Consider the following 21,722-nt stretch of genomic DNA (forward strand, 5'->3'; position numbering starts at 1 on the left):
GTTTTTCTGCCGACATCTACTATGTTACTATGTTTACTAAATCTTAGCTCGAGTTATTTGCAGCAAGGCCCATTTTATTCCTATGGGTCTTGCTGCAGATAACTCAAGCTAAACTTTAGTAAACAACCCCCTTAATGCAAAAATGTTGATCCTAACATATGTTGAATAATGATCTGAGAATCATGAACATACATGCAAAGCAGCTCAGTAATATGTAAAAGGAATAACACTGCTTTTGAGGAAATTGTGCAAGCTTCAATATTTATCGTAAGTCGATAACACCTAGAATGTGTAGGCTGGTACTCCCAATAAGCAAGTGAAAGTGAATGTTAATAAATTGCCCTCTACCCGCTGATCCTATTTTCACAATATGCCAATCCCCTTGTACTTCTGATCTTATTTTTAATATGTGACCAACCTCCCTTGTACCCTTTTCCATACCAATCCTATTTTCAACATCTGCCAACTCTCTATCCCCCCCCCCCCAGTCCTGTTTTCAACATGTGCCAACCCACTCCATCTTCTTTTATATATTTTTTTACAACACATGGATTCCCCCAACCCTGCCAGAACTCCCCTTAGGCTACAGGGTTGCTGAAGAGACATGGTTGGGGCAAAGATTATTGGTAGGACTCTTCTTTCATCTCCTTTCTACAATAAATGAATACACCAAAAGAATATACATCGGCTTGAACTCTATAAATGGCGCCTAAAAAGTCAGTGCCGAATAAATAGCATTAAGCACTATCCTATAAATTGTGCTTAAAATTAGATGCTGTTTATCGACTAGCGCTTAGTGCTGGAAATCATGGCTACATTTAGGTGCAACTGTTTACACCAATGAAACCTTGGTGTAAATCTCTGTGCTTAAATTAGGTGCGGATCCCCTTTATGGAGGAGTAGCCTAGTGGTTAGTGCAGTGGACTTTGGTCCTGGGGAACTGAGTTCGATTCCCACTGCAGCTCCTTGTGACTCTGGGCAAGTCACTTAACCCTTCATTGCCCTCGGTACAAAATAAGTACCTGAATATAAGTAAACCGCTTTGAATGTAGTTGCAAAAAACCTCTGAAAGGCGGTATGTCAAGTCCCATTTCCCTTTCCCTATTTGAAATTGTACATGGAATGTTGCTATTCCACTAGCAACATTCCCTGTAGAAGCCTGCCCTTGCAGATCAGCAATGCGGCCGCGCAGGCTTCTGTTTCTATGAGTCTGACATCCTGCACGTACAGAAACAGAAGCCTGTGCGGCCGTATTGCTGATCTGCAAGGGCAGGCTTCTACAGGGAATGTTGCTAGTGGAGGACTAGCCTAGTGGTTAGTGCAGTGGACTTTGATCCTGGGGAACTGAGTTCAATTCCCACTGCAGCTCCATGTGACTCTGGGCAAGTCACTTAACCCTCCAAAATAAGTACCTGAATATATGTAAACCACTTTGTAGTTGCAAAAAACCTCAAAAAGGCGGTATGTCAAGTCCCAGTTCCCTTTCCCTTTATTCTATAACAACATGCATAAATTATAGGAATGGCAAGTCAGGGGGATCCACACCTTCCACAAAACACCATAGGACAACACACAGGGGTGGAAGCGAACAAATTCCAAGTAACCAGCCCAAGCAGGAAATAAGAGCGTCGAAATAAGTTTATTGGGAATGCATGTAAATTTTCATTAAATCCAATTAGCAGCAATAATTGCTTTGTTAAAATCTCAATTTAGACGCTAATTAGTATTATTCAATGAAGCTGTGCATATCCATATCAGAGCGCGCAATGTTTAACGCTTTTTATAGAACTTGGGGGATTATATTTGCTGTTCTTTGATTTCCCATTTTGTTGTTGCTGTTTCTCAATTTTACAATTAAGAGGGGAAGTTATCAACATGGACTGCCGTTAAGATGTGTTATTTTACTGTTAATCCTGGTTATTAGTAACTAAGGGCCCCTTTTACAAAGTGGCGGTAAGTCCAGATAATTCCAAGCAAGGCATTCATTATTACAACATAATTCTATATACATATATTTGCTTTGGGGATCTTATGCAAGGAGCATCTGCCTCAAGAGAGAAGTTATTTCATTTTAAACTGAGTGTGCACTCGCTTGCTCTGTTTGACTGCTAGTAATGTCCTCTCTCTTGTATCTTCTGTTCAGCAGGCTATCTTTGCTTTTGCTTCTGGAGCTTTGTTTGCTTGGACGATTTCTTTCTTTTTGCTTTTCTTCTGCAGATGGTTCTCGCTTTCTGCTTCCCTAGAAAACTGGAGAGTTTATCCTACTTAGGCCCAGATGCACTAAACGTTTTTCATCGTTAAATGAGCCCTTAAGGAAGAATTTCCTATCCTTTCCATGCACTAAAGCCTATTTTTCGACAGCAGTAGCAACTAACGAAACTGGAATGCAAATGAGAAACTACCATTGAAATGTAGACAATTCGGAATGCACTAACCATACCGATGATAGCAACGATTCACTTACCACCAGAAATTTAACGTCAGCTCAGACCTGTCGTTAAAGCCTGAGCTGTCATCTCCCCACTGCCCCCTGCACGATGAAAAACCAAATTGCTGGCATGTTTTAAAAGAAAAATGGCTCCCTGCTTCCCTGTGCCCCCCCCCCCCCCCGAAGTCCCCGCTGCTCCCCGCTGCTCCGTTTGTGAAATAAAAGCTTTTAAAAATGAAACCTTTGCAGTTGCTGGGCTCCCCCTCCCTTCCTGTGTCTCTCTTCTTTAGTCGGCAATGCTCCGCCTCCTGCCCTCCTCCCCCTCCGTGCCCCCCCCCCCCGATTTCGTCCCCGCCGCCCCCCCCCCCCCCCACCGGACCCCCCCCTCCACCATAATGGCCGGTGCAGCGCCTCTCACCTATGTTTGAAGGCGCTGCACAGGATGGATCAGCTATTCTTTAGCTCTTATGTCTCCTCCGATGTCTCCTTTTTCTTCCAGTGTCCGCCCTCCTCTGACGTCAGCTATCTACGTAGATAACTGACGTCAGAGGAGGGCGGACACAGGAAGAAAAAGCATGCTTTGCGCATGCTTTACGAGCCGATTACCGACGGGGATTAGTGCATCATTCTTTCCAATACCGCACCAAACTTTTTGGGGCTGTGTTTTTGGAGCATGCTTCGTTATTTGAGATTCGGTAAAGGTTTTTACGTTTCTGATTTTTTTTACGTTTGCTTGATGCATCTACCCCTTAGTTCTCTTTATCTTGATTTTTTTTTTTTTATTTCCTCCTACAGAATTGAATAGAATGACCTCATCTTTCAGCAGGCCATTGATTTGATTGTCTCTAGGATAAGCTTCTTCTACCAGTGCCTAGAAGGTTATGAGGTGGCTGGTGGGACTGGTTTTTAATTTTCAGTTCTTTATTCAATTCAATCAGCAGTTTGAAGTTGTTTATTCCATTTAAGCAACAGACTGATGAGTCTTTTGTAATGTATTCCATTGTGTAGTCATTTAATCTGCAGACAGGTGACTGGTTCCCATCAACATTTCTTTTGCTTGCCCTGGGATTTGTAGTATGGAATGTTGCTACTATTTGAGATTCTGAATGGAATCTTGTTACTCTTTAGGATTCCAGAATCTTAAGCTGGTCTTGTTCTGTAGGTGACAGATGAGTACAGTATCTGCTTCTCAGAGCTTGGTATAGCTAGCAAGTTCCTGCAGGCAATTTCTATATTTCAAGAGCTATTAACATCCCTGAATCCAATATAATCAATAATAGCCTATTTACCATGGTTTTAAATGTGTTGTGCATAGGCAAGATTTTGCTCAGGGTTAGCTCTCCTATTTTTATCTGTGCACTCAAGTCTGCTAACCCTACAGAAAGACTTGTTCACTTTATTTAATCACCTCCTTAATAGTTGGATTGCTAATGGAAGAGTCCTCCCTAACCCCCCCCCCCTCCGAAGCAGTGTCAACAAAACGCCTGTTTGAGTGGGATTATGGGTGGGTATTTACTGACTCAGTCACAGCAGGAGCTAAGAGATTGTCAGATGATTTGATTACAAGCAGAAGATACAACTAAGGAAAAGATAAGTGCATTTATAAACTAGAATGTTAAAGAGAAGTTTTCTTTATTCATAGCTGGCAGCCAGTGTACAAGAGTTTGTTGCAGTTTTAATGTGTAATTAAAAAAAAGCTTTTCGGAAAAAAAAAGAATGAGAATCAAGTAAAATGACACTAACCCATTGGTAAAGTGACTCTAAACACTAGGGGCCCTGTTTACTAAGCCGCGCTAGAGGCGCGTTAGCGTTTTTAGCACATGCTAACCATTAGCATGGGCTAACTGTGTAGGTGCTCACAATATTCCTATGGGTACCTAATTAGATTCTAAGCTCTGTCGAGCAGGGACTGTCTCTTCATGTTCAAGTGTACAGCGCTGCGTAAGTCTAGTAGTGCTTTAGAAATGATAAGTAGTAGTAGTAGTAGTAGTCTTGGGATTCCGGAATCTTGCTACTCTTTGGGATTCTGCACAGAATCTTGCTACTATGGGATTCCGGAATCTTGCTACTCTTTAGGATTCTGCATGGAATCTTGCTACTCTTTAGGATTCTGCACGGAATCTTGCTACTCTTTGTCCTTATCCCTTATTTGTCCTGTTTGTCTGTCTGTGTCCTAATTAGATTGTAAGCTCTGTCGAGCAGGGACTGTCTCTTCATGTTCAAGTGTACAGCGCTGCGTAAGTCTAGTAGCGCTTTAGAAATGATAAGTAGTAGTAGTAGTAGTCTTGGGATTCCGGAATCTTGCTACTCTTTCGGATTCTGCACAGAATCTTGCTACTATAGGATTCCGGAATCTTGCTACTCTTTAAGATTCTGCACGGAATCTTGCTACTCTTTGTCCTTATCCCTTATTTGTCCTGTTTGTCTGTCTGTGTCCTAATTAGATTGTAAGCTTTGTCGAGCAGGGACTGTCTCTTCATGTTCAAGTGTACAGTGCTGCGTACGTCTAGTAGCGCTATAGAAATGATAAGTAGTAGTAGTACACAGCACATGCTAATTTTATGCACACGCTAAAAACACTAGCGCACCTTAGTAAACAGGGCCCTCACAGAGAGGTAAGGTGGCACCAACATTTGTATTTTATTTATTTAATTTATTTATTTAATACATTTGTACCCCACATTTTCCCACCAGTTGCAGGCTCAATGTGGCTTACACAAAACCGCAGGGTAGGCTACGGTTCAGAGAGTATAATTAAACATTGTAGTAGTAGGTTATTAGCATATTGGTATCATTTAAAACAATCAGTTTAACCCAAATGCTGGTACTTGCCCCTGAGGACTACTGCTATATAATAAAGGCAAGAAAGGATATACTGAGTGCAGTTAAGGAGGAAAGACTTCAGAAACTCTGTATTCACTAAATATAACCGTGAATTACAGACTGTCATCAATCTCAAGCATATTTCACTTTAGAGATCATGATACAGGTTCCTCATTAGTCAAAACCTCCACTAACTTAATTTGTACTTTAACTATAGTATTATATTATATCAAATACCAAATGACAACACCTATCTGGGCTATAGCGTGGACTGGAGGGTGTGCTCGACAGAAAGCTTCTGTTTCCTAAACACTTCATCGGGAGCTCCGCCCTCAAACGCCAGATTTTGCCCTCAAGTTAGCGGAGGTTTTGACTAATGAGGAACCTGTATCATGATCTCTAAAGTGAAATATGCTTGAGATTAATGACAGTCTGTAATTCACGGTTATATTTAGTGAATACAGAGTTTCTGAAGTCTTTCCTTCTTAAATAAACTGCACTCAGTATATATTCTTTCCTGCCTTTATTATATAGTAGTATCATTTAAAACAACAACTGATAACAAAAGATAGTAGAAATGTCCATGGATTATGCTGAAAAACAAGTGGAAGTACATTGGGTTGAGTCTATAAGGTTTGCCTTCATGAACATGGTGGTCTTCAATAGTTTTCTGAAATTTAGATAGTTCTGGGTTGATTTTAGGGTTCTAGGCAGTGCATTCCACAGTTGGGTGCCTATGAAGGAGAAGTTGGACGCGTAGGTAGATTTGTACTTCAGGCCACTGCAATCTGGGTAATGTAAATTTAGGAAGGATCGAGAGGAATTGAAACTGTTTCTGGGTGGAAGATGCTCTAAATCCTCTGAGCGTTGTGTAAAGATGCACAGATTCCTCCGGATTCTATAGCGTGCCTAAAGATCGTTGCTGAAATCGGCACGGATTCTATGTGCGTAATTTAACAAGTTCAACAAGCTAATGAGAACTTAACAAGCATTAATAAGCATTAATTGGCACTGGTTAGAATTTACGTGCACAGATCGCTAAGCGTATTCTGCAACGAAGTGCGCTGAACTTCTAATGCATGCAGTCAAAAATGGGCATGGTTATGGAAGGGGAAATGGGCATTTCGTGGGCGTTCCAAAATTTGCATGCCTAGTTATAAAATATGGCTTAGTGTGCCTAAATCTACGTGCTGGGATTTACACCAAGTTTTTGTTGGTATAAATGTGTGTAGATTTAAGTGCTGAAATATAAACTAAGCATATTATAGAAAATGCATAGTCGACACTGATTTCAATGCCGATCTTTTAGGCACCATATATAGAATCTCCTCCATAGCGTTAAGTTAGTGTCTGAGTTTTGCGGCGAAATGAGGGGTCCTTTAACTAAGGTGCGCTGAAAAATGGACTGCGCTAGTGTAGACGTATGTTTTGGGTAGGTGCAGATCCATTTTTCAGCGCACCTGTAAAAAAAGGCCTTTTTAAAATTTTTGCCGAAAATGGACATGCCTCAAAATAAAAATTGACGAGTGTCCATTTTGGGTCTGAGACCTTGCCGCCAGCTGTTGACTTAGTGGTAAGGTCTCGCGTTAACCGTGCGGTAATCGCCTATGCAAATCAAGTTGGAGTTACCACCCGATTTTCGCTGTGCACCAGAAAATAAAATATATTTTCTGCCACGCATCAAAAATGAAATTACCGCACGGGCCACGCGGTAGCTGGGCAGTAACTCCAAATTGACGCGCGTTGGGCGTGCATAGTAAAAGGGCCTCTAAGTCTCTTACAAGAGTGCAATAAGAAGTATCCAGGTATCTCCATTGAAAGTTTTGCCCAAGAGAATTTGAATGCAAGATCTTTTTTTTTCTGTCCCACTATCAGAAAGATCACATGAAAAAGTTGAGGACCCCTTCTTTGAAAGGAAGATTGGAATGTGCTGTTCCCTTGTCACAAAGAGGTATTATTGAGCCGTGCCAAACAGAGCTTGTGGGACAATAGGCTTGGAGCATGTTAATAAATAAGCAGAGGTGCCAGTAATTGGCATTTATTGTGTATGTGTACTAGGTACTATCATATCAATAAGCACCTAATTCTACAGCACATAACAGCAAGAGGAGAGTAGAAGTGGGTGGAGCATGAGCAGGCCACAGGCGTGTCTGTCCATCTCTAATATTCCATTTCATGGTAAACATATCAAGAGGACTGATGCCCTTCAGTTAAAGAGCTTTTTAAATATACCTATTCCGTTCTGGACTATTGCCAGGAGATAGGGCTGAGGATATGTTATTGTTTTGAAAAGATGCTCCGTGGAAAGACTTTGATCGGGACTTAGAGTCTACGGTATTGTGTTGACGCTTGATCATTCACCTTTTCAAATGGTAAATTATACATATTACTACATGATACTAAGGTGCAAATATCATTGGTTTGTTTATAAGTTTTTAAGTAAGCTTACTTACCTATTTTTAACCATTGATGTCCCTTGCCAGTTGTTTACTAAAGCTTAGCTGGAGTTACCTGCAGCAGAGCCCATAGGAATAAAATGGGCCCTGCTGCAGATAACTCGAGATAAGCTTTAGTAAACAGGGGGGTTAACGTGCTTAATGGAAAATCTAATCTAATCTTATCTAAATCACAGTTTATATACCACACCTATCCCAACAAAAGGTTCCAGGTGGTTTATTTATTTATTCATGACATTTATACCCCACATTAGCTAGGAATAGATTCAAGTTCAATGTGGCTTACAAACAAACAATAAAGTGAATAAAGTGGGTCATTTTTAATGTTAATTACGTTATTTTTTATGTGAATAAACAAACTAATTGGTATCCTCGTCCACTCTCCTCACTTTTTGTTTTTATATTGTACTTCCTTGCTAGTCAGCTTCTCAGGATATCCACAATGAATATGCATGAAGGAGATTTGCATACAATGGAGGCAGTATATGCAAATAAATCTTATGCATATTCATTATGGATATCTGAAAACCTGACTGGAAAGAGGGTACTCCAGGACCGACTTGGGAAACACTGGGTTAGGGCATGTGGGGATTTCATTTTGAAAGCCTTGCATGCGTTTTGATACTCCTCATTGTACACTTGCATATTATCCAGGGTAATATTTAGCCTGCTGCAGTAAGCGGCTTGCAAGCCACTTCCAGCTGCCGGCTGACCTAACCGTAGATATTCAATGCCAGGGTATGCATAGCTCACAGCATTGAACATATGGGTATGTCCACTAACCCAGAAGTTAACCAAACACTGGCCAATATTCAGACCACTGCCCAGTTAACTCATCACACAAAGTTAGGAGAACCGTTTTGGACTCCTAACTTTAGCTGGTTATCAGACTGAATATCACTGCTCATTGGATAAGCTGGCACTGTCCCCTAAGTCCAGGGGCGGCCCAACAATTAGGCCACCTGAGGCAGAGGCCTCAGGCTGCACTCTTCAGGGACAGCATCTCTCCATGCTTTGGGGAGCAGCCATCCCGTTCGCGGTGTTTACCTGTTTTGTCATGTTCCAAACCCGACAGCGGCAGGGATTCCCATATGCTGCTCTGCCACTGGCACTCACCTCTTCCCTTTACTGTGGCCGCCTCTCTGATGTAACTTCCTGTTTCATCAGTGGCTCAGGCAGCTGAAGTAAAAGGAAGAGGCGGGTGCTGGTGGAAGGGAAGCGTATGGTAATCGCTGGCAGGTTTGGAAAGTGACGAAAACAGGTAAATGCTGCGAATGGGGGGGGGGGGGTAGGGGCATCTTAGCTCCACCTCAGGTGGCATCTTGCCTTGGGCCATGACTGCCTAAGTCTACCCCCAACCCTCCCCTAACCTAGCTAGTTAGTTGGATGGCCACTTAGTGGTGATATTCAGCAGCACAACCTGGTTAAGTATCACACAATATCAGTGACCTGTGAAATATTGAACCCCAAATTCCTGTTGCATCATCCACAAGGGAAGTTTCAAAAAGAAACTGTAGGGACTCTTTGAAAATTGACTTACAGGCCTGCAAATATTTTGAAAATTGTCCTCTTAGGAGATACAATATTTCCTTCCTATTTATCAGTGGCTTTCAAATCCAGTGTTCCATGTCTATCAGCAAGTATGATTTTCAAGGTAACTACAATACGGAACTCAACCTGATACATTTGCCAAACATCTATGGATTAGAAATGTGAGTCTTTAGTCCATTTCAAATGTACTCAGTTTTTCAAATTTGCTTTAGAAATTCATCAAACTGTATGCAGTGGATGCTTCCAAAAATCGGCGACAGTTTGATGGTAAGTTCATAACGTGCTTTGACTTTGCCTTGCTCTTGGGACAATTGGGTGTCCTGGCTCAATTAAATTCCTATGCTAGCGCATTTCTGAGAATTGAGATATGAAGAGCGATTCTTCAGGACTTACACCTCCTGTTTCACTGCATAGCTGAATAATTAATATGTAGTACTGCTTGTCTAGTGGCCAGGCTAAAGCCAGAGTGATCTATTTCTGGATTATTCTGCTAAGCCCATGCCCTTTACTGTGGGATGAGAAAAGATACCTTCCACATCCAAGCTGACCACCATTTACTGACAACTATGTTGTCATTATTACCTCTGCATTTTGTTAAATTACACATTAGTTGACAGCTGTCTCATGCACAGCACAGCCCATCAAAGAAGCAAACTGAAAACCTCACTGAGGAGTTTAAGGAGGTAGCTGGGACCCACATAGGGAGTTACAGGGAAAATACAGGGATAGTGTGTTTGTTTAACACACACTAGGTAGACCTTTTAGGTTCTAAGTTTATTGTAACTACTACTGACAGTGTTTCTAGTCAGTTGAAGGAATTACATTGGCTCTGTGTTCCTGCATGAAGTTTTTGGTTTTTTTTAAATTGTATATATAGTTTTTCAGATGTTATATGGGAATACATCAGTTATTAATTCAGATTTTTTCTGTTTTTTAAAATGTCAATCGAGTTTGCAACAATCTTCTTTTTTAATTTCTGGTTATGAAGAATATACAATTCAAACGTCAGTTTGGTTCCATGTTTCCTTTTCAAGCTATCTCTGAATGGAGCAATTTCCCTGGTGTAATCCATTTTAGAATTAAACTATATGTGTTTCTGCAAAAAGTTGAAACTTTTTTATTTAATACATTTTATGGATAATTTTATGTTTTCATTTTATGTATATTGTTATTCCTGACTTTGTTTGAGTTTTTGTATTGTAAATATGTATTAATTTGCTTTGTATTAATTTGTGTTATGTGGAGGGGCATAATCGAATGGGGCACCCAAGTTTTCATGAGAGCGTCCTAATTGGTATCCTCGTCCACTCTCCTCACTTTTTGTTTTTATATCTCACGGTTCCGTGAGGATTTTACCTCCTTTTTGTTTTATCTAGCAAGGAAGTACTCCAGGACTGATACGGGAAACACTGCCAAACCTAACCCCACTCCCTGCATTTTCTCTTTCCCATACAATGGGCAGGGGAGTACCCATGAAGGATCCTTCTGAAAATTTCACCCTAATTGAATTCACTCTGATGAAGAAAATTCAGGCAGAGTAAGAAGGAAGAACTTACAGATGCAGATAAAATAAAATAGAAAAATACCTTATCATTATTGGTTAGTTACAGTTTTATAAATGTTTGCACCATGAGATAGTAAATTGCATGTACAGCTATAAAATCTGTAAAAAAAAAAAAAAAAAAAGGCAAGCATGACTGATTTATGGTTTAGCGATTTGGATCTATTTACACAGTGCAAAGTAGTTTTGCTATATAACACAGAAATATTTCATTAGTAATATCCTGTATCCACAGCAATATAACCTGAAGTAGAAACTTACTTACTAGCTTGCTTAATATACGAGTCTAATGACAGGCTTGTACCATTTTATAGACTGATTTTGAAGTGTGTTTGTTTACATTATGTTTTTGTTTGGTCGTTTTTGAGATGGGCGACCTCGGTTTCCATTATCGCCGAAAACCGGGGACGACCATTTCTAAGGTCGACCTAAATGTTGAGATTTGGGCGTCCCCGACCGTATTATCAAAATGAAAGATGGACGCCCATCTTGTTTCGATAATACGGGTTTCCCCGCCCCTTCACCGGGACGTCCTTAAAGGTGAGTGCCACTAGAGATGGTCGTCCCCGTTCGATTATGCCCCTTAATGTGAGCTACTGTGAAGAAGTGTTATTATACTGCTAACCCCAGTTATTAGTAACTAGGGATCTCATTTTCAAAGCTATTAGACTTACAAAGTTCGACTAAGAGGGACATAATCGAAAGGGACGCCCAAGTTTTGCTGAGAGCGTCCTCGTAAAATGCCCCGATGGAGGGGAGGGAAAACCCGTATTATTGAAACAAGATGGATGTCCATCTTTCGTTTTGATAATACGGTCGGGGACGCCCAAATCTTGAAATTTAGGTCATCCTTAGAGATGTTCATTTCTGATTTTCGGTGATAATGGAAACCAAGGACGCCCATCTCAGAAATGACCAAATCCAAGCCCTTTGGTTGTGGGAGGAGCCAGCATTCGTAGTGCACTGGTCCCCCTCACATGGCAGGACACAAACCGGGCACCCTAGGGGGCACTGCTGTGGACTTCATAAATTGCTCCCAGGTACATAGCTCCCTTACCTTGTGTGCTGAGCCCCCCGAAACCCACTCCCCACAACTGTACACCACTATCATAGCCCTTACGGGTGAAGGGGGGCACCTAGATGTGGGTACGGTGGGTTTTGGAGGGCTCACATTTACCACCACAAGTGTAACAGGTAGGGGGGATGGGCCTGGATCCGCCTGCCTGAAGTGCACTACACCCACTAAAACTGCTCCAGGGATCTGCATACTGCTGTGATGGACCTGCATACGAGATTTGAGGCTGGCATACAGGCTGGCACAAAATATTTTTAAAGATGTTTTTTGAGGGTGGGAGGGGGTTAGTGACCACTAGTGGAGTAAGGGGAGGTCATCCCTGATTCTCTTCTGTGGCCATCTGGTCAGGTCGGGCACCTTATTGTGCCTTGGTTGTAAGAAATACAGGACCAGGTAAAGTCGTCCAAGTGCTCATCAGGGACACCCTTTTTTTCCATTATGGGTCAAGGACGTCCATGTGTTAGGCACGCCCAAGTTGCGCCTTCGCTACACCTCCGACAGGCCCCAGTGAACTTTGGGAGGCGGGACTGGTGGTTGGGAGGCGGGAAATACTGCTGGGCAGACTTGTACGGTCTGTGCCCTGAAAAAGGCAGGTACAAATCAAGGTAAGGTATACACATATGAGTTTATCTTGTTGGGCAGACTGGATGGACCATGCAGGTCTTTTTCTGCCGTCATCATCTACTATGTTACAAGTACCTTGCAGAAACTCAGTTAGTAGCAACATTCCATGCTACCAATCCTGGGGCAAGCACTGGCTTCCCTATGCCCATCTCAATAACAGACTATAGACTTTTCCTCCAGAAACTTGTCCAAACCATATTTAAACCCAGATAGGCTAACTTCTGATACCACATCCTGCAGCAACGAGCTCCAGAGCTTAATTATTCTTTGAGTGCAAAAATATTTGCTCCTATTTGTTTTAAAGTATTTCCATACAAAAGAAAATAAGATGATACCTTTTTTATTGGACTAACTTAATACATCTTTTGAACGCAATACTCAAGGTGAGGTTGCATCATAGAGCGATTCAGAGGCATTATAATATTCTTGGTCTTATTTTGCATCCCTTTCCTAATAATTCCTAGCATCCTCTTTGCCTTTTTGGCTGCCGTCGCACACTAGGCAGAAGATTTCAAGGTATTGTGTACAAAAACACCTAGATTGTTTTCTTGAGTGCTGACTCCTAAGATGGACCCTAGCATCAGGTAGCTATGGTTCGGAGCCTTTAAATTTGCTTTTCAAGGGTGTGAGAAAAATCTAATTGAAAAAGGTACATCTCAAAGAATTTAACTAGCAAGTGAATTAACCAAACACAATTTTGATACTTCTGTTGTCTTAGTTTTCAATTTGTTCTCACATACAATAATACTTAACATGACATGTTATTTGTTACACATCTTTCTACAGCATGCTCAAGGCATAGTACACAAATTATGCAAACCAATAATTGGCTAACAAGAACAGAGGAAATCCCTCGCAAACAACAGCACACAACCATAGCAAAGGAGACATAGATCAAACAGACAATACTCAAAGTAAGAATCATTTATTAACATCCACAGACCCATCCACAGACTCCATACGGGCTTATGTTTGGGCCAAAAGGCCTGCCTCAGGAGTCTTTTATTGGATGTAACTGTATATAACGTTTCTGTTGTCTGTAATTAATTATTTGTAGTTTTATCAGCACACAGCTAGACAATCTCTCAATCTGTGGATGTGAATAATAAAAAAAAAACAATAACTGGCATTACAGTGACCTTAATGGATCAAATGAAACATTGTAGTCATATCAAGAGTCCATAAGAAGCATCTAATGATTATGTGTTTATGAGACTATTTTTCCAGTTGTAGGGAAAGGATCAATATTCATAAGGCTGCTGATTGGCTAGCAGGATTGTCATAATGATGGCAAAGCAGGGTGACTACATGGAAACAAAACTGTAGGGCTGGTGTAACCCAAGTGCTCAGTGAGGCACTGGCTCAGGATTCTGGGGATAAAGGGCATCATTGGCCTAGCTTACTTTTTTTTTTTTTTTTTTAATATTCATCCAATCAGGCAGCTGGGCTAGGAAGCTAAGGCTACTTCAGTACAACCCCCCCTCATAGTACACTTCCCACTGCATGGCCATCCCTAACCCCCATGGCAAGCTCCATCTCAGGCCAAGCCTGGCCTGGACGTAGGGGCTACTTTGGGATCACCCCCATATAATCTCTCCCTATGCCTCCCCCCACCCAGCATGCAGAGAATGTGAGATTCCCCAGAATCCTTTCCCTCAGGGGCGTCTCAAATCCTCATCACACAAATAGTGGGTCATCTCATCTTAAGTTTTGTTGTTCAGTGAATATAGCCAAAGAGAACAGTGGAGTTGCCTGTGCTTGTTGAATTGATTACTGGTCTCTAACCAATCAGAGCAGTGACGAGTTGGGTCACTTTGAAGTGCAAATGCATCTGAAGCTGGTTGCACTTCTTAGTGAACAGATATATGCAGTCGTGTTTCCTAGCAAAAAAGGTGCCGGTACTCAAATGCCAGGCTACCCTTCAGGGGTGGGGTGGGGTGATTACTGAGGGACCCACCCCACAATAGCCAGGCCCGCCCCCTGTAACTAGTCACAGAATCTATGACAAGGCAGAATTGGTGTGTAGAGCCTGAGCTCTTTCATTAAAACTTGGGGTCCGTGGGTCAATTTTTGCAGACAATGGAAAAGGTGCCGGTACTCAGTACCCCCAAGTACCCCCTCAAAAAAAGCCCTGGATATATGTCTCTACCACAGCAGACTGCTGGCAATCCCATGGAAAATTTTACTGGATGGAATCTTTAGAGAGATCCATTTTTCTCAACCTGGTACATTCAATGGTGCTAAGTCACCTGGACTATTGCAATGCACTCTACGCTGGCTGCAAAGAACAGATTATCAAGAAACTTCAAACAGCCCAGAATATCACAGCCAGACTCATATTTGGAAAAACAAAATATGAAAACCCCTAAGAGAGAAACTTCACTGGCTCCCACTTAAAGAACGTATCGCATTCAAGGTCTGCACGATTGTTCATAAAATCATTCACGGAGATGCCCCGACCTACATGCTAGACCTCGTGGACCTGCCTCCCAGAAATGCTAAAGGATCAGCCTACACATTTCTTAATTTACACTTCCCCAGCTGTAAAAGATTAAAATACAAACTAACACATGCAACCAGCTTTTCCTACATGAGCACGCAGCTGTGGAATGCACTACCAACTAACCTGAAAACAATTAACGAAATAACTAACTTTCGCAAATCTCTGAAAACCTCTCTCTTCAACAAGGCCTACCACGAGAATCCATAGCTTAATTATAACACTTCACCACTTCACCTTTATTCTGAAAGTCATATTTCTATAACTGTTTGCTTAGATCTTTTTTGTCATCTTTGATCTTTTTGTAACACCAATTGTATCTTTGTCCCTGGAATGGCGATGCCATAACAGGTCTTTGTAAGCCACATTGAGCCTGCAAATAGGTGGGGAAATGTGGGATACAAGTGCAATAAATAAATAAATGTCTGCTTATCTGGCCTTACGACTGAAAGGTTCCCAAACATTTAATGTTCTTGCTTCAGTTCAGAGTTTGCCATCAGACAAAAAAAAAAAAAAAACTGTTAGAACAACAGACCATGATTCCAACTTTGTGAAAACCTTCTTTGTAACTGGACAGCATGATGATAATGAAGATAAAGATGCAAGTAATGAGTTATACGGCATAACCTCTAATGCAAATGATAATGGCACTGATGATGATAAAGTGTTCTCTGCTGTACGAAAGTCAAGAGTTTCAGAGATTCCCTTGATCAACACCTGCAGACCCTGTCAGAAAATATCAGTAGTTTTTCAGCCTGGTCTGATTTGAACACTCCACTTCCTGCCACTGCAGTTGCTGGTCACCTTTTTAGCTGTGCTGGATTAACCCTGTAGTGTCCAGTGTTCCCGTAATAAGCCGTATGGGAACAGATTGATGGGAACATTGGACACTAAAGGGTTAATAACTCACAAGCACACCTGCAAGAGTGACAGTCATTTTCAAAATTTAGTTTTACTAAAAGCAAAGTGGATTGAATTGTAGAGCAGTAAAGTTATTGGGATAAAAGCATTAATAGTTGGAATTTATTGTCGTTATGGTACTTTTACTTTTTACTCCTGTTCAGAAGAAATGGATCCTCAGGAGCTTAGCCGTGATTGGATAACAGAGCCGGTAGTGGAAGGCGGGGCTGGTGGTTGGGAGGCGGGGATAGTGTTGGGTAGACTTATACGGTCTGTGCCAGAGCCGATGGTGGGAGGCGAGGATAGTGCTGGGCAGACTTGTACGGTCTGTGCCCTGAAAAAGACAGGTACAAATCAAGGTAAGGTATACACAAAAAAGTGGCACAGTGGGAGCCGGGGCTGGTGGTTGGGAGGCTGGGATAATGCTGGGCAGACTTATACGGTCTGTGCCAGAGCCGATGGTGGGAGGCGGGGCTAGTGCTGGGCAGACTTGTACGGTCTGTGCCCTGAAAAAGACAGGTACAAATCAAGGTAAGGTATACACAAAAAAGTGGCACAGTGGGAGCCGGGGCTGGTGGTTGGGAGGCTGGGATAATGCTGGGCAGACTTATACGGTCTGTGCCAGAGCCGATGGTGGGAGGCGGGGATAGTGCTGGGCAGACTTGTACAGTCTGTGCCCTGAAAAAGACAGGTACAAATCAAGGTAAGGTATACACAAAAAAGTGGCACATTTCTTGGGCAGACCGGATGGACCGTGCAGGCCTTTTTCTGCCATCATCTGCTATGTTACTACTATGTTACTCAAAAAGTATAGTATTAGGCAATCACTTTTTTTACTTTCACTTAAGTAAATTATTTAGGGCCCTGTTTACTAAGCCTCGCTGTAGGTGCACTACAATTTTTAGCACACGCTAACACTAGAGACACCCATAGGAATAGATGGATGTCTTTAGCATTAGCATATGCTACTTTTTAGCACACGTGAAAAGCGCTAGCATGTCTTAGTAAACAGGGCCCTTAGTGTGTTCTTCACTATACTTTTTACTTTTATAAAACCAATTTTTAGACTTTTTTTTATGAAGTCTGTTAGAAGTGCTTTCAAATCATGAGGGGGTGTGTTAAGGGCAGGATCTGGGTGTTCCTAACGCTTGGACGTTTTTCATCCGTAATGGAACAAAACAAAACCGTCCAAGACTAAAACTAAGATGTTTTGAGCTAGACCTGGTTTTATAACGAATAAGGCTCAAAAAGGTGCCCTAAATGACCACTGGAGGGAATCAGGGGTGACCTCCCCTTGATCCCCCCTAACCCCCTCCCAGAAAATGTGATTAAAAATATTACTTGTCAGCTTCAGATGTTATACTCAGGTCCATTAGAACAGCATTCAGGTCCCTGGAGTAGTCTAGTGGTGGGTGCAGTGCACTGTAGAGAAGGTGGATCTAGGCCCATACCTCCCCCTGACTGTTACACTTGTGGAGGAAACTGTGAGCCCTCCAGAACTCACCAGAAACCCACTGTGCCCACATATAGGTGCCCCCCCTTCACCCGTAAGGGCTATGGTAGTGGTGTACAGTTGGGGGTAGTGGATTTTGGGGGGCTCAGCAGACAAGATAACGGAGTGGAGTGAAGTCCACTGCAGTGCCCTATTGCTTTCCTGGGATATCTGGGGGACCAGTCTACTAAAAATGCTGGCTTCTCCTACATCGCAATGGCTTAATTTTGTGTGTTTTGCACTTGGACTTTTTTTGTTTGAAAATGGACCACAAAACAAAACGTCCAAATCACAAAACCTTGTTCAAAACAGTATTTTTGAAAAAAAAAAAAAGACATTTTTCTTTTTCGAAAATGACCTTCTTTACTATTCAGATTTTAGACATTTTTTGCAAAACATCCAAAGTCGGATTTAGACGTCATATCGAAAATGCCCCTCTATGTTGCTAAGTTTGTGTGAATGCACAGTACACCTATGCATGCCTGAGTACAGAGTGGCTGACTTGCTTTCAGAGCTGGTACAAGGGTAGCAGGCATCCTTTATGAACTTTTAACCTTACACCTCCCACTTCAATGAACAATCGGGCCCCTAGACTACCACCCACTCAATAATCATAATTATCACACAAGCATAGGTGCCCGTATAAGAGGCTTGCCTCCCCAGCCCAACCATGACCTATCGCTTCCCCTGCCTTCTTGAATTCAGGGCAGGGACAAAATTGTATTTTCCTCTTCCCGCCAGCACCAGTGCCCGCCCTACTCCGCTCTACTAATTTATTTTCTTACTGGCTGCAGGGTGTCAGCACAAGGGGGGGGGTGCTCCGCCGCTCCCGCTGCTCGCTCCTCTTCTTCCTGGCACCCCCCGCACCAGCCCTTTAAAAAGAAATGTTCGACACGGTAGCAAGGCGCAACACCTCGTGTCTGAAAATAAAAAAAGCGGATCGTCTCATTGGGCCTTCCCTCACTCTGTCCCGCCCTCCTCTGACGCAACTTCCTATTTCCGCAAGGGCAGGGCAATGAGGCAAGGCCCGATGAGACGATCCGCTTTTTTTACATGCAAATGCGAGGCGCTGCGCCTCACCACCGCGTCGGACATTTCTTTTTAAAGGGCTGCTGCGGGGGGTGCCAGGAAGAAGAGGAGCGAGCAGCAGGAGTGGCGGAGCCTGAGTGTTGCAGCACGGGGCAGCTCTTTTCAATCAGTGACCGACACTGACCAAGCCAGGGAGAGAGTCAGCGGATCGAGCAAGCAAGCGGTAAGGAGTATTTGGGTCTCATTGCTTTGTTGAACACGAAACTGCTGAGGGGACGGGGTGATGATGCTGTATGTTGAAGGGAGGAGAGAGAGATGGGGAGGACATAGGGGTAATGTTGGATAGTGGTGAGGGGCAAGACAAAGGGGCAATGTTGGATTGGGGCAGAGAGAGAGAGAGGTTCTATAAGTTAAAATAAAAATATTGTTTGACATAAGATATATATCTAATATCTAAATTTAATAAAAGGTAGTAATTGTGACTATTTTACTTTTACGTATTTATTTTTTTCTGTGTTGTCAGACAATTTTGGATATAAACCCCACCCTTGGCACCACCCCTAACTCCGCCCCCTTAAGCCTCCCCAAACAGTTGGGCCACCGACCGCCTATGCACACAAGCATCCTTTACAAATGAAGATTATAGTATATGTTCATAGTTCTTTGAGTTTGTGTGACTGTCAATTCCTATTGTTTTACTTTGACTGCAGCTATTCTTTGTTGCCCTGGAGAAGCTGCTACCTTGGCTTGCCTAATGGCTGAGCTAATCCTAATTTCATCGAATCTACATCATATGGCTCAGCTGGTTTTTCTTCCTCAATTGGATTATTGCAATTTGCTGTATTCTCAGATTTCCTGCAGATTGCAAAATTGATTACAGCTTCTGCAGAATACAGCTGCTAGATTAATATTTGGTGCGGGTAGGTTTGACAGTGTAACATCTATTCTTAAAGAATTACATTGGCTACCAATATTTCAAACAATAAACAACACAGCGAAGATGACACATGAAAAATAAAAAAATATAAAAAGAAAAAAATATATATATAAAACAAAAAAAAGAAAAAAAACAATTGAAAAAACAAGACGACACTTCAAATAAAAAAATATATTAAAATAGCGTAGACATTTATTGAAAGGTGATATGACTCGACACAGCTGTGTTTCGGCCCAAGCTGGCCTGCGTCAGGAGTCTATTTAAAACAAACAAAAATGAAATTAACACATTGTAAATATGATAAAAATAAAGATAAAGAAAAACTCAACCATAAATCCCCAAAATATGACATATCAAACCATCAAAATAAAACACATCAATGTATACACAATAAATACCAACAATTCAAACCTCAATAGACAGCAAAGTTAATTAATATAATCATATTAAACTAATATTTAATTGTACAAAATATGGTATAAATAATTTTAATATAGCTTAAATGAACTAAGAAATTAAAAAATAAATGAAAATTTAATTAGAACTTGTTTGTTCACTTGTTTGTTTTAAATAGACTCCTGATGCAGGCCAGCTTGGGCCGAAACACAGCTGTGTCGAGTCATATCACCTTTGAATAAATGTCTATGCTATTTTAATATATTTTTTTATTTGAAGTGTCGTCTTGTTTTTTCAATTGTTTTTTCAATAGTTTTTTTTCTTTTTTTTGTTTTATATATATATATATATTTTTTTTTTTTTCTTTTTATATTTTTTTTATTTTTCATGTGTCATCTTCGCTGTGTTGTTTATTGTTTGATTTTTTGCGAGGACTTGTTTCTTCTGTTTTGGTGGACTACCAATATTTCAACGCATTAGATTTAAGATGTTGTGTTTCGTTTTTAAATCACTTTTTGGATTAAATGCAGGTTTGGTGGATTCGTTTTGGTTATTCCGTCTTCTAGGAGAAATCTATGCTTTTGCTGTGCTCTTACATTAGGTTTTTCTATAATGAAACATGTCAGGTTTAAATTTCTACCCTTTTCAGGGGACACATTATCGGAATGCATTGCCTGCCAATTTGACGTTTTTGCCTTCATATTTAGCTTTTAGGAAGATATTAAAGACCTATTTATGTGAATTTTAGTTTATGAGTTTATATTAGTAAGCATCTACGCGTACCCAACACGTGTCAAAATGGAGTTACTGCCCAGCTACCACGTGGCTCTTGTGGTAATTTCATTTTTGGCATGCATCTGAAAATTTATTTTCTGATGTGTGTATCGGACGTTCGCCAAGTGGCATTTCATGCTCATAGGTCATTACCGCCCGGTTACCGCATGAGATTTTACCACTAGGTCCATGGCTGGTGGTAAGGTCTCAGACCCAAAATGGACACGCGCCAATTTTGATTTTGCTGCATGTCCATTTTCAGCAAACATTTTAAAAAGGCATTTTGTTCAGGCACGCTGAAAAATGGATCTGTGCGTGCCCAAAACATGCGCCTACACTACCGCAAGCCATTTTTCAGCGCACCTTAGTAAAAAGACCCCTTTTATTCTTTCTTGCTGTAGAAATTTCTTGGTCTGTGAACTGCTGTGAAACCTTTTTTGGAAGAACAGTCAGTATACAAGACTCAGATAGAACAGAGAGAGAGAGAGAGAGTTTAGAAAGTTTTGTTTGTAAGGGATATTGCACACAGTTCTAATGTCAGTCTGCAAGCTATGCTCACATGATTCAGTTTTTATGTAATTCTTTTAGACAACAATATTCCTGAAAGCATGTCTCTACTTACATTGTCCTTCAGACTGTCTTCCAGATAGATGCAGTAATAAACTTAAACTTCACCACAAAGTTTTATGTGCTGTAACAGAAGACTTGCTATTTTGGGACTTGGAAAATTCATGGGCTGGAGCTCACAGGAATGCAACCAGTTCTCAGGGACAGTGTAATTTACATAAATACTTTCTGGAATTAATCAAGCATGCATGCTTATAAACATTGAGAATGCTGAACAAATAGCTTAAGAAATTGTCCTCTATTATCACTTACTCCTAAGTGACCCATTTAAAAATATTTAAGGAAAAAAGCCATTTAACTGTCTCCCCCTATATATTGTGGTACAAATTTAGTGGGGCTTTTAATAAATATTAGTGCTTGTTATCTGCAGCAGGGTCCATAGGAATCAGATGGGTCGTGTGGCAAATAGCAGGTGCTAACCTTTAGTAAAAGACTACTACTACTTAACATTTCTAAAGCGCTACTAGGGTTACGCAGCGCTGTACAGTTTAACGAAGAAGGACAGTCCCTGCTCAAAGGAGCTTACAATCTAAAGGATGAAATGTCAAG

At 41.4% G+C, this 21,722-nt stretch overlaps 1 protein-coding gene across 1 annotated transcript in view; it reads right to left on the minus strand.

Moving 5' to 3' along the window:
- Positions 1-21,194, minus strand: part of SI (sucrase-isomaltase) — a 230,712-nt gene extending 209,518 nt beyond the window's left edge. The window contains exon 1 of the mRNA XM_030216421.1: positions 21,169-21,194. The gene's annotated coding sequence lies outside the window, so the exon portion shown is untranslated. The remainder of the gene's footprint in view (positions 1-21,168) is intronic.
- Positions 21,195-21,722: the final 528 nt, after the last annotated feature.

Source organism: Microcaecilia unicolor, chromosome 10 (assembly GCF_901765095.1).
Source record: "Microcaecilia unicolor chromosome 10, aMicUni1.1, whole genome shotgun sequence".
Taxonomy (NCBI): domain Eukaryota; kingdom Metazoa; phylum Chordata; class Amphibia; order Gymnophiona; family Siphonopidae; genus Microcaecilia; species Microcaecilia unicolor.